The following is a 10,537-nucleotide window of genomic DNA, read 5'->3' as shown; positions in this document are numbered from 1 at the left end:
CCAATCGTTGAAAAAGGAAAATGGCAGTGTGGAATTGCTTTTTCTTAGGAGGTACCCCAAAATCTTGGTAAATTGAATGATGGATGGGGGAGGACGGGTATTGAGCATGCGATTGAACGAGTCAACGGCATCATCAACATCAACATTGTGAATGAATCGGGTTTAGAGTGACGAAGAAGGAAAGCAGAGAAGAAAAGGAGGAAACTTGGGAACAGAGAGACGGAGAGAAGAGCTTAACCTTGAGAATGACATTGGGAATATCGAAGATGTTATGTGGTTTGGTTTTGAAGTGATCAATGGAAGAATCATGTACTGTGTTTACGGTCTTGTCAGTTTTTTTTAAAGATCAAATTAAACTTATTTTTATATTCTTTAGGTACTTTTTTTATTATATTATGTTATTTAAATTTGTATCACTCTATAACAGTTATACAAAATATTAATTAAAATATATATTTGGACCCTTATTATTTAATAATTGTATTTATGCTTTTAGATATTATTGAGGTCTGAATTTGGGCCACTTAATTTACCCTAATTAGAATCTATAAATAGATTAATAAGATTCTGAATTAGGGTATGATGCGATTAGACACTTTGAAATTTTGAGACTTGGCCGAATATAAGAATCCTTATTTTTACTTTCTCTCAAACTCTCTCGATGAAAGGCTAAATCTCTCGTTCAATCTACAAAATCCAAACGTTGTAAGTCTGACTTGAGTTTTGCGCCAAATTGCTCCGAATTTGTTCTCTTTTCTCTCTAATCTCAAAATTGTGTATTGCGATCGTAATTGACTTTTCTGTTGTTAGAATTCAAATTAGGACTCGTTTGATACTCGAATTTGATAATTAATGCAGACTAGGTTAAATGATTATTTGATTTAATTCGTAACTCTATTCAATTAGGTTATTTGATTGAATTAATAATTGAATTGGGTGATTGTTCAAACGCAGATTTGAATATTTAGATACTGTGATAGCCAGAGTTACACACAATTGGTATTCTGTGGATTGATATTTTTTAATTCATTTTTACTCACTTTAACTCTGTCCGTAATTTAATTGGATTAATTTGCAATTTTAAAAAACCCAAAAACCTTATTTGCATTTTTTTAAAAGAAAACCTAAAATTGAATTTGACTGAGAATGTGTTTCTGTGAATCGACCTTGGTTTGACTCTATATTACGAAATCTTTAGAAAATTTCATTGTTTTGATAGCAGCTCGGCATCAGATCGCTTTCACTTGTCCTTTTGGTACCTTTGCTTATAGACGGATGCCATTCAAAATGTGTAATGCGCTTGGCACTTTTTAGAGGTGTATGAGCATCTTTGTGGACTTCTTAGAGACCTCACTTGAAGTATTCATGAACGACTTTACTGTTTATAGGTTTTCATTTGATGCATTTTTAGATAGCTTGTCTAGAGTATTAGATAGGTGTATACAGTTCAATTTAGTTTTAAATTATGAGAAATGTCATTTTATGGTGACCGCTGTATTAGGGCATGTAGTGTCGAGTAGGGGTATTGAGACTGATAAAGCCAAGATTGATGTAATTGTTTCCTTACCTTACTCTACTTCTGTGAAAGAAGTGCGCTCTTTTCTTGGCCATGCAGATTTCTATAGGCGCTTCATCAAGGATTTCAGTAGAATCACATCCTTATTGTCCATCCTTTTACAGAAAAATGCTAATTTCATCTTTGATCAGACCTATAAGGACGGTTTTGATGAGCTGAAGAGGCATCTCACTTCTACTCCTATCATTCAGCCTCCAAGTTGGGAGATTTCATTCGAGCTTATGTGTGATGCTTCGAACACTGCAGTTGGTGCTGTCCTTAGTCAAAAAGCGGAGAAACAACCCCATGTCATAGCCTATGCATCTCACACATTGGATAAAGCACAAGAAAACTACACCATTACAGAAAAAGAATTTTTAGCCATTATTTTTTATTTAGATAAATATCGTTCTTATTTGCTTGGCTCTGAAGTAATTGTTTACTCTTATCATGCAACTTTGAGGTACTTGCTTAAGAAGTCAGATTTTAAACTGAGGCTAATACGCTGGATGCTTCTTTTGCAAGAGTTTGACATTAAGATCAGAAATATAAGTGGTGTAGAGAACTTAGTGGTAGACCACTGGAGCATAATTCAGCAGCCATTGGAGGATCTCCCCATTAGAGACACCTTTCCTGATAAGTAGCTTTACCACATTGGAAAGCATGATCCTTGGTATGCAAACTTGGTAAATTATTTGGCTGCAAAAGAGATTGATGATTGCTTTTTCCTTGAGGTGTTTAAAAGATTTGTCGTAAATCCTCATCAAAATTTAAACAAATTAATGTAGTACTACGGTTACCATAGATTGTCTCCCATGAACATTGGCTATTAATCTTCATTAAACATGTTGAAGGCATTAATTGAACAAGCAATTAAAATGGGGGTGGGGGGTTTGTGGTTTCAAATCAATATAAGGAGCAGCAAGCAAACAAGTTTAATTAATTCAAACAATAGAAAGCAACAATCCTTAGTTCATCCATATAGATTCTATCCTCATTCCACTCAAGATTTAACACTCATCCTCTCTCCTATGAATTAGGTTAATTTAACAAGCGAAAATCAACCTTATGATCCCAACGAAATTACGCAATTTCTTAGGCTCTAATCCCTCATCCCAAGATTACGCAACCTTAGAATTAAACCTAGGATTAAGAAATCCCTAGTTTAGAATCTCCTTAAAATGAATTAGGGTTAATTAAGCAATGTCTCCCTTATTCACCATTAATTCAATTCAAGAAGCAAGAAAGAAGTAATTCATGAAAAGAAAGGAGTTATATTATCATTAAAATCAAGAAACTCAAGAATCCATGTGAACTCGTTAAGGATTACACAAAATTTAGCCCTCCATGGAAATAGGGGTCAAAAACACAGTTTGGAAATGAAGAAAACTCATTGGCATTAATGTAAAAGTAAGAGAAATGAGAAACCAAACCCTAGGTTGGACCCTTGGCTGTCACCCAAGGTTGCCCTAAGCTTTGGAAAATGTCCTAAATTTAGTAAAGAAGAGAAAATGTACGAAAATTGTAAGAGCTCCCTACCCTAATTTGGCAAAAATCTATTTATACTAAGGCTGACGTCCTCCAAAGTGATTACTTTCATTCTTTCATAGTAGACACGCGTATCTTTCTCCCTGAAAGTAGCGCCACCCATTATCACCACCACGTTTCCCTTGAAACCCTAAATTTCCCAATTTTTGTCCAAAACAAGTCTTGTTCATAACTTCCATTCTACAAATCCTTTTTCAATGATTCTTGAGTCAAAATTGCTTCCCAAAACGTGAGGATTCACCTCGTTTTGGTCTCGTTCAATTTTGAGTTCTATAACTTGAGATATAGTTTCGAGTTCATAAACGACATTCTCCAACCCTTGTGCGTGTTTTTATCCAACAAAGGTCCTCTTCCAGAATTTCAGCAAGGGGATTCCTATCATTTGGTCATCAGAGCTTTGGTTCTAGGGTTTGAGAACTATTATTGCTGGAATTTTGTGGTAACATCCTTCTTTAATTCTTTCTCGTTACCTTGATATTACCTTGTGTTCTTTCTCTAGTGCTGAACCATTGCAAAATTTATACCTTTGTAGTTAAAAAAAAATTATTACAGAAAATTCGTACAAAAAAATTTAAAAAAAATGGTGGCTGAATGGTTTATGCTTTTAGAATAATTACAATTCAATTTTCCAAGGTAATATATTGGTTTGGTTGAAGGATTGTTGCTAGCATTCTAATTTTAGTTTTTAATTCTACAAATTCCTTGTTATGTACCTATAGTTTTGTGGCTATTTTTCTTCGTCTTCCCAAACCTTTTTAGCCTACCCTAAGTTTTTGACTTAACACAATTCGGGTGGATTGTCCTTGATGTGGTCTCTTTCTTTTTGATTCACTTAAGAATAAGAGAATTCTAGAGTGGAAAAAGGCAAGAGTGCATATTATTAAAAAAAAAAAAGCCATATTAGACTGATACACTTGAGGGTGGTGAGGGTTAAAAAAAAAATAGCAACTGCAATTTTCTTGTTACGTTTGATTTGTTTGTTTAAGATGGCAGGAAATAATGCTAATGATGGAACAGGACTTTCTCAACTCCAAATGCGAGCTTTGACACAACATTTGGAGAGGTTGATAAAGCAACATAATGATGAGCTCCACGAGAGATTGGACCAATTGGAGAATAGAAGACATCATGAAGAAGAAAGGAGGAGAGGAGGAAATGATGGTGTTCTTAGACAAAACCGAATTGACGATTTTAGACTCAACATTCCTCCATTTAAAGGGAAAAGTGATCTGGAGGCATATTTGGAGTGGGAACTCGAAATTGAGCATATTTTCACTTGTAACAACTATGATGAGGGCCAAAAAGTGAAGTTGGCAGCCGCAGAGTTTTCGGATTATGCACTTGTATGGTGGAATAAATTACAAAAGGAGAGAATGAGAAATGAGGAGTCATTCGTGGAAACTTAGACTGAAATGAAAAGAATCATGAGGAAGAGATATGTGCCGACTAGCTATGCTAGAGATGTGAAATTTAGACTACAAAAATTGACCCAAGGCAGCAAGGGAGTTGAAAAGTATTACAAGGAATTAGAGGTGCTCATGATGCAAGCCAACATTGAAGAATATGAGGAGGTAACCATGGCCCGTTTCCTTAGTGGTTTATCTAATGATATTCGAGATATTGTTGAATTACAGGAATTTATGGAGATGGAGGACTTGTTGCACAAAGCAATTCAAGTGGAGCAACAACTCAAGAAAAGGGGTAGCAAGGAGGAGTTCTTCCAACTTTAACACTACTAGTTGGAGGGACAAAAACAAGAAGGAAAGGGCTGCCACTTCTAGTAATTCAGCACCTATTTCTCAAGGAAAAACTTCATCAAAGTCCTTGGAACAACCCAATAAAAAGAGTAAAGATGTGAAGTGTTTCAAGAGCATGGGCATGGGACACTATGCTTATGAGTGTCCTACCAAAAAGACCATGATTCTCAAGGATAATGGGGAGTACACTAGTCAATCTGAAACTAGTGAGGGAGAAGAGAGTGAAAATGTGGAGGAAGAAGAGGCTGCGGAGGGAGATTTGTTAATGATTAGGAGGTTGTTAGGGAGCCAATTGAAGCCTTTGGATGAGTCTCAAAGAGAGAACATTTTCCACACTAGATGTTCTATCAATGGGAAGGTTTGCATGGTGATTATTGATGGAGGGAGTTGCACCAATGTGGCTAGTTCTAGATTAGTGTCAAAGCTAAATTTGGCCACTAAACCACATCCTAGGCCATACAAACTTCAATGGCTTAGTGAGGATGGAGAGGTACAAGTAAGGCAACAAGTAGAAGTGAAAATTTCCATTGGAAAATACAAGGATAAGGGGCTATGTGATGTAGTTCCAATGGAGGCCAGCCATATACTTTTGGGGAGACCATGGCAATTTGACACTAGAGCCATCATGATGGTTATTCCAACAAGATCTCTTTGTTGCACTCATCAATTGGATTTTTATAACATTATTTCCTCTAATTCCTAGCTCATTAATCCTCTTTTGTGCCTAATTGATTGAATTGGATCATTTTATGATGTTTGAATTTTATTTGGGCTTTATTTAATTTTTCCAGTATTTAGCAAATTCTGATACTGTTTTGGTTTCTGGACCATATCTTGAGTTGTAGAACTCCTTTCATTGTGATTCTTGATTTGCAGGAAAGCTAAGAGAAAGGTTCATAATTCCTATGCAGAGGTCAGAAACCAATTCTGATAATAAGAAGCTGAAACTGGGCCTGGAAAAAGTCGGAATGCTGCAGTCGTGGATCCTGAGCAAGGTGCACTATTTGGGCTATATCTCAGTCCACAAACATCCGATTAAGCCCATTCTAGTGGCGTTTTAAAGCTGACATCCAAGGCTACAATTGTCCTTCAGGTCACGAACCAAAAAGAGGCCGTTTGCATAGCCGAAAAAATGGAACAAAGTGACGAACGAAATTTTGAATTTAATTTTTTGGCTCTTCTCTTCTCTTCTCTTCTCTCTCTCTCTCAGCCCCTCTCCCCTTTACGAATTGTTTCCCTCCATCCATGGAGGCTTAGATTTCTATCTAATTCAAGGATTAAAAGGGACGTGACACTCTTGAGGATTGGTCTTACATTGGCATAAATTCAATAACAAATTTGGTTTCATCTCTTCCTTATTTTCTCCTTTTGCTAATTATATTTTTGAATTGAAGTTATTCGTTTGGATTGATGATTATGTATCTGGTTGATTACATATTATTCGATTGATGTATGTAATTCAGTTTTAAGGAACGTGAATTAGATTTTCAGGTTTGGGATCCAAGATTAATGGCATTGGTGAATTAAATTAACACAAAATGATTAGGTTCTAGAGGTTTCTAAACTTTGAGTTTATTGTGTGTTAATTGAATGCATGAGGGTTCTCGTGTGAATGCTTAATTTGAATTGAGGTTTCATTCGAATTTAATATTAATCACTAATTTGTTGGTTGATGCATCTCCTTGGAATCCGGTGATAGAGTGGTCGTAGTTCTTCTAAATTCTTGTATTAGAGTTTTTAATTATTTTTAACTTTTGATTCTAATTAGTTATTCTATAAATCAAACCCCGTCTAAAAAATTTATAATCGTATAATGTTATCATCGTTGGGAGACGACTTGGATTGCACCTCTTACTATATAATTTTTATGCAATTCGGTTTTTATTAATTTGTTTGAGAGCGACACTCGCGATCAAATTTTTGTTCCAACAAGATCTCTTTGTTGCACCAAGATAAAAAAAATTGTACTCAAACCATTGAGTCCTAAAGAGGTGTGTGAGGATCAAGTGAGGATGAGAGAAAAGATTGCTCAAGAGAAGAAAGAATTGCAAAAAAAGAGTAGTCTTAAAAAGGAGAATGACACACTTGAGAGAAAAAATAGTGAAAAGAAAAAGAGTGAAGCGCTTGAGAGAAAAGAGTGTTGTTTGGCAAAGAAAAGTGAGGTGAAGAGGTTGTTTCTTGCTAAACAGCCCCTATACCTATTGTTTTGCAAAAATCAGATTTTGAATACTAACAATTTTGATGATTTTGAATTGCCTTCTAGTGTTAAATCTCTTTTGTAGGATTTTCAAGATATTTTTCCTTCAAGTGTACCAAGTGGTTTACCACCATTGAGGGGGATTGAGCATCAAATTGATCTCATTCCGGGGGCATCCTTACCCAATAGGCCAGCATATAGAAGCAATCCACAAGAAACAAAAGAAATTCAAAGGCAAGTGGATGAGCTCATGAGTAAAGGATGGGTAAGCGATAGTATGAGTCCATGTGCTGTACCTGTAATTTTAGTCCTTAAAAGGGATGGAACATGGAGAATGTGTTCAGATTGTAGAGCCCTAAATAACATCACCATAAAATATAGGCATCCTATACCTAGGCTTGATGATTTGCTTGATAAATTGATTTAAGAAGTGGATATAATTAGATTAGGATTAGAGAAGGGGATGAATGGAAAACTACTTTTAAAACAAAATATGGTTTGTATGAATGGTTGGTTATGCCTTTTGGTTTAACTAATGCACCTAGTACTTTCATGAGATTGATGAACCATGTTTTGAGGGAATTTATTGGCACATTTGTTGTGGTGTACTTTGATGATATTCTTGTCTATAGCACTACTCTAGAGTTGCATCTTGAACATTTTAAATCTGTTTTGTGTGTGCTTAGAAAGGAACAATAGTATGCCAATCTTGAGAAATGCATTTTTTGTACTGACCACGTTGTATTCCTTGGCTTTGTTGTTAGTTCTAAGGGAGTGCAAGTAGATGAGGAAAAGGTTAAGGCCATCCAAGAATGGCTCACAACTAAAACTGTGAGTGATGTAAGGAGTTTTCATGGTTTAGCAAGTTTTTATAGGAGGTTTGTTAAAGACTTTAGCACCTTGGCAACACCTCTTAATAAAGTGGTTAAAAAAAATGTGGTTTTTAAATAGGGAGAGAAACAAGAAGAGGCCTTTGCTGCCCTAAAACATAGGCTAAGAAATGCACCCATGCTTGCTTTGCCTAATTTTGATAAATCTTTTGAAATTGAATGTGATGCATCCAATGTGGGAGTTGGGGCTGTTTTGTTACAAGAAGGTCATCCAATTGCTTATTTTAGTGAAAAGTTAAGTGGGGTTGCTCTTAACTATTCCACTTATGATAAAGAATTGTATGCGTTAGTAAGGTCTTTAAAAACATGGCAACATTACCTTTTACCTAAGGAGTTTGTGATCCATAGTGATCATGAGTCCCTAAAATAGTTAAAGAGACAAGGCAAGCTTAACAAAAGGCATGCCAAGTGGGTTGAGTTTTTGGAACAATTTCCCTATGTCATAAAGCATAAAAAGGGGAAAGGGAACATTGTGGCCGATGCTTTATCTAGGAGACATGCATTACTTTCTATTCTTGAAACTAAGTTGTTTGGACTCCAATCTATGAAAGAAATGTATGTGAATGATGAAGTTTTTGGTGATATATATGTTGCATGTGAAAAAATGTCTCAAAATGGTTATTATAGGCATAATGGTTTTTTATTTAAAGAAAACAAATTGTGTGTGCCTAAATGTTCCATTAGAGAATTGCTTGTTAGTGAATCACATGAAGGGGGATTGATGGGTCATTTTGGAGTTAAAAAGACGTTAGAAACTTTACAAGAACATTTCTTTTGGCCTCGTATGAAATGTGATGTGCATAAATTTTGTGAGCATTGCATTGTGTGTAAAAAGGCTAAATCCAAAGTGATGCCACATGGTTTATATACTCCTTTGCTTATTCCAGAATATCCTTGGATTCACTTGTCTATGAACTTTGTTTTGGGGCTGCCTAGAACAACGAGTGGCAAAGGTTCTATTTTTGTTGTTGTTGATAGGTTCTCTAAGATGACTCACTTCATACCTTGTAAAAAGGTAGATGATGCTTGTCATGTGGCAGAATTGTTCTTCAAAGAGATTGTGAGGCTCCATGGATTGCCTAGAAGCATTGTGAGTGATAGGGATGCCAAGTTCTTAAGTCACTTTTGGAGAATTTTGTGGGGAAAGCTAGGTACTAAATTGTTATTTTCTACTACTTGTCACCCACAAACTGATGGACAAACCGAAGTAGTCAATAGGACATTAGGCACCTTGCTTAGGACTATTTTAAAGAAATATCTTAAGTCTTGGGAGGCATGTTTGTCTCATGTAGAATTTGCATATAATAGGTCTGTCCATAGCACAAAAAATTGTTCTCCATTTGAAATTGTTTATGGTTTTAATCCCTTAACTCCTCTTGATTTGTTGCCTATGCCTAACACTTCTATTTTTAAGCATAAGGAAGGGCAAACTAAAGCAGATTATGTGAAAAAGTTGCATGAGCATGTGAAAGCTCAAATTGAAAAGAAAAATGAGAGCTACGTTAAGCAAGCAAACAAAGGGAGGAAGAAAGTTGCATTTCAACCCAGAGGTTTTGGGTGCATATGAGGAAGGAAAGGTTTCCAGAACAAAGAAAATCCAAACTCCAACCTAAAGGAGATGGTCCTTTTCAAGTATTGGAGAGGATCAATGATAATGCTTATAAAATTGACCTCCCAAGTGAGTATAATGTTAGTGCAACATTTAATGTTTCTGACTTGTCTCTTTTTGATGCAGTTGATGAAGCATTGGATTTGCAGTCAAATCCTCTTCAAGAGGGAGGGAATGATGAGGACATGGTTAAGGACAAGAGGAACAATGCACTTGAAGGACTTGGGGGACCTATGACTAAAGCAAGAACTAAGAAGGCTAAGGAGACTCTAAACCAAGTGGTAGCAACAATTCTTGAAGTTGCCCCTAAATTGGAGGACTTAGAGCCTAAATTGGTTCATTGCATTGTTCCAATTGAAGACTCTTGATGCAAGAAAGGCTGCTAGTATTTTTATTTTATTTTTAGGGTTTTATAAGTATTGTAAGCTACTAAATAAAGTTTGTCATAAGTTTAAGTGGGCTGCTATATGGGCATATGAATTTAGCCCAATAAATTCTAGGTATTGTTATTTCTTTTATTTTCATTATGTTTTAATGGGCTAGCTGGCCCATAATAACTTTTAGGGTTTTGTGGTTGCTAATAGGCAGCCCCTATATATATTCACATTTACATCAATGAAAGAAGATTTGGATTATCAAACAAAACTTTGTGTGAGAGTGATTCTCCTGGGTTTTTGGCTGAACCAAGTCTGAGACTTATCAAGGGCTTTTCACCTCTCATGTGACGTCTTTGTGGCTTATCTTTCTCCCTGAAAGTGGCGCCACCCATTATCACCACCACGTTTCCCTTGAAACCCTAAATTTCCCAATTTTCGTCCAAAACAAGTCATGTTCATAACTTCCGTTCTACAAATCCTTTTTCAATGATTCTTGAGTCAAAATTGCTTCCTAAAACGTGAGGATTCACCTCGTTTTGGTCTCGTTCAATTTTGAGTTCTATAACTTGAGATATAGTTTCGAGTTCGTAAACGACGTTCTCCA

General features: G+C 35.9%; 1 pseudogene; it reads left to right on the top strand.

Moving 5' to 3' along the window:
• Nucleotides 1–4,089: 4,089 nt before the first annotated feature.
• Nucleotides 4,090–9,924, top strand: LOC113850760 (annotated as a pseudogene).
• The last annotated feature ends 613 nt before the right edge of the window (nt 9,925–10,537 follow it).

Source organism: Abrus precatorius, unplaced genomic scaffold, assembly GCF_003935025.1.
Source record: "Abrus precatorius isolate BTA unplaced genomic scaffold, Abrus_2018 Scaffold9, whole genome shotgun sequence".
Lineage (NCBI taxonomy): Eukaryota > Viridiplantae > Streptophyta > Magnoliopsida > Fabales > Fabaceae > Abrus > Abrus precatorius.
This window is presented reverse-complemented; position numbering and strand designations above follow the sequence as displayed.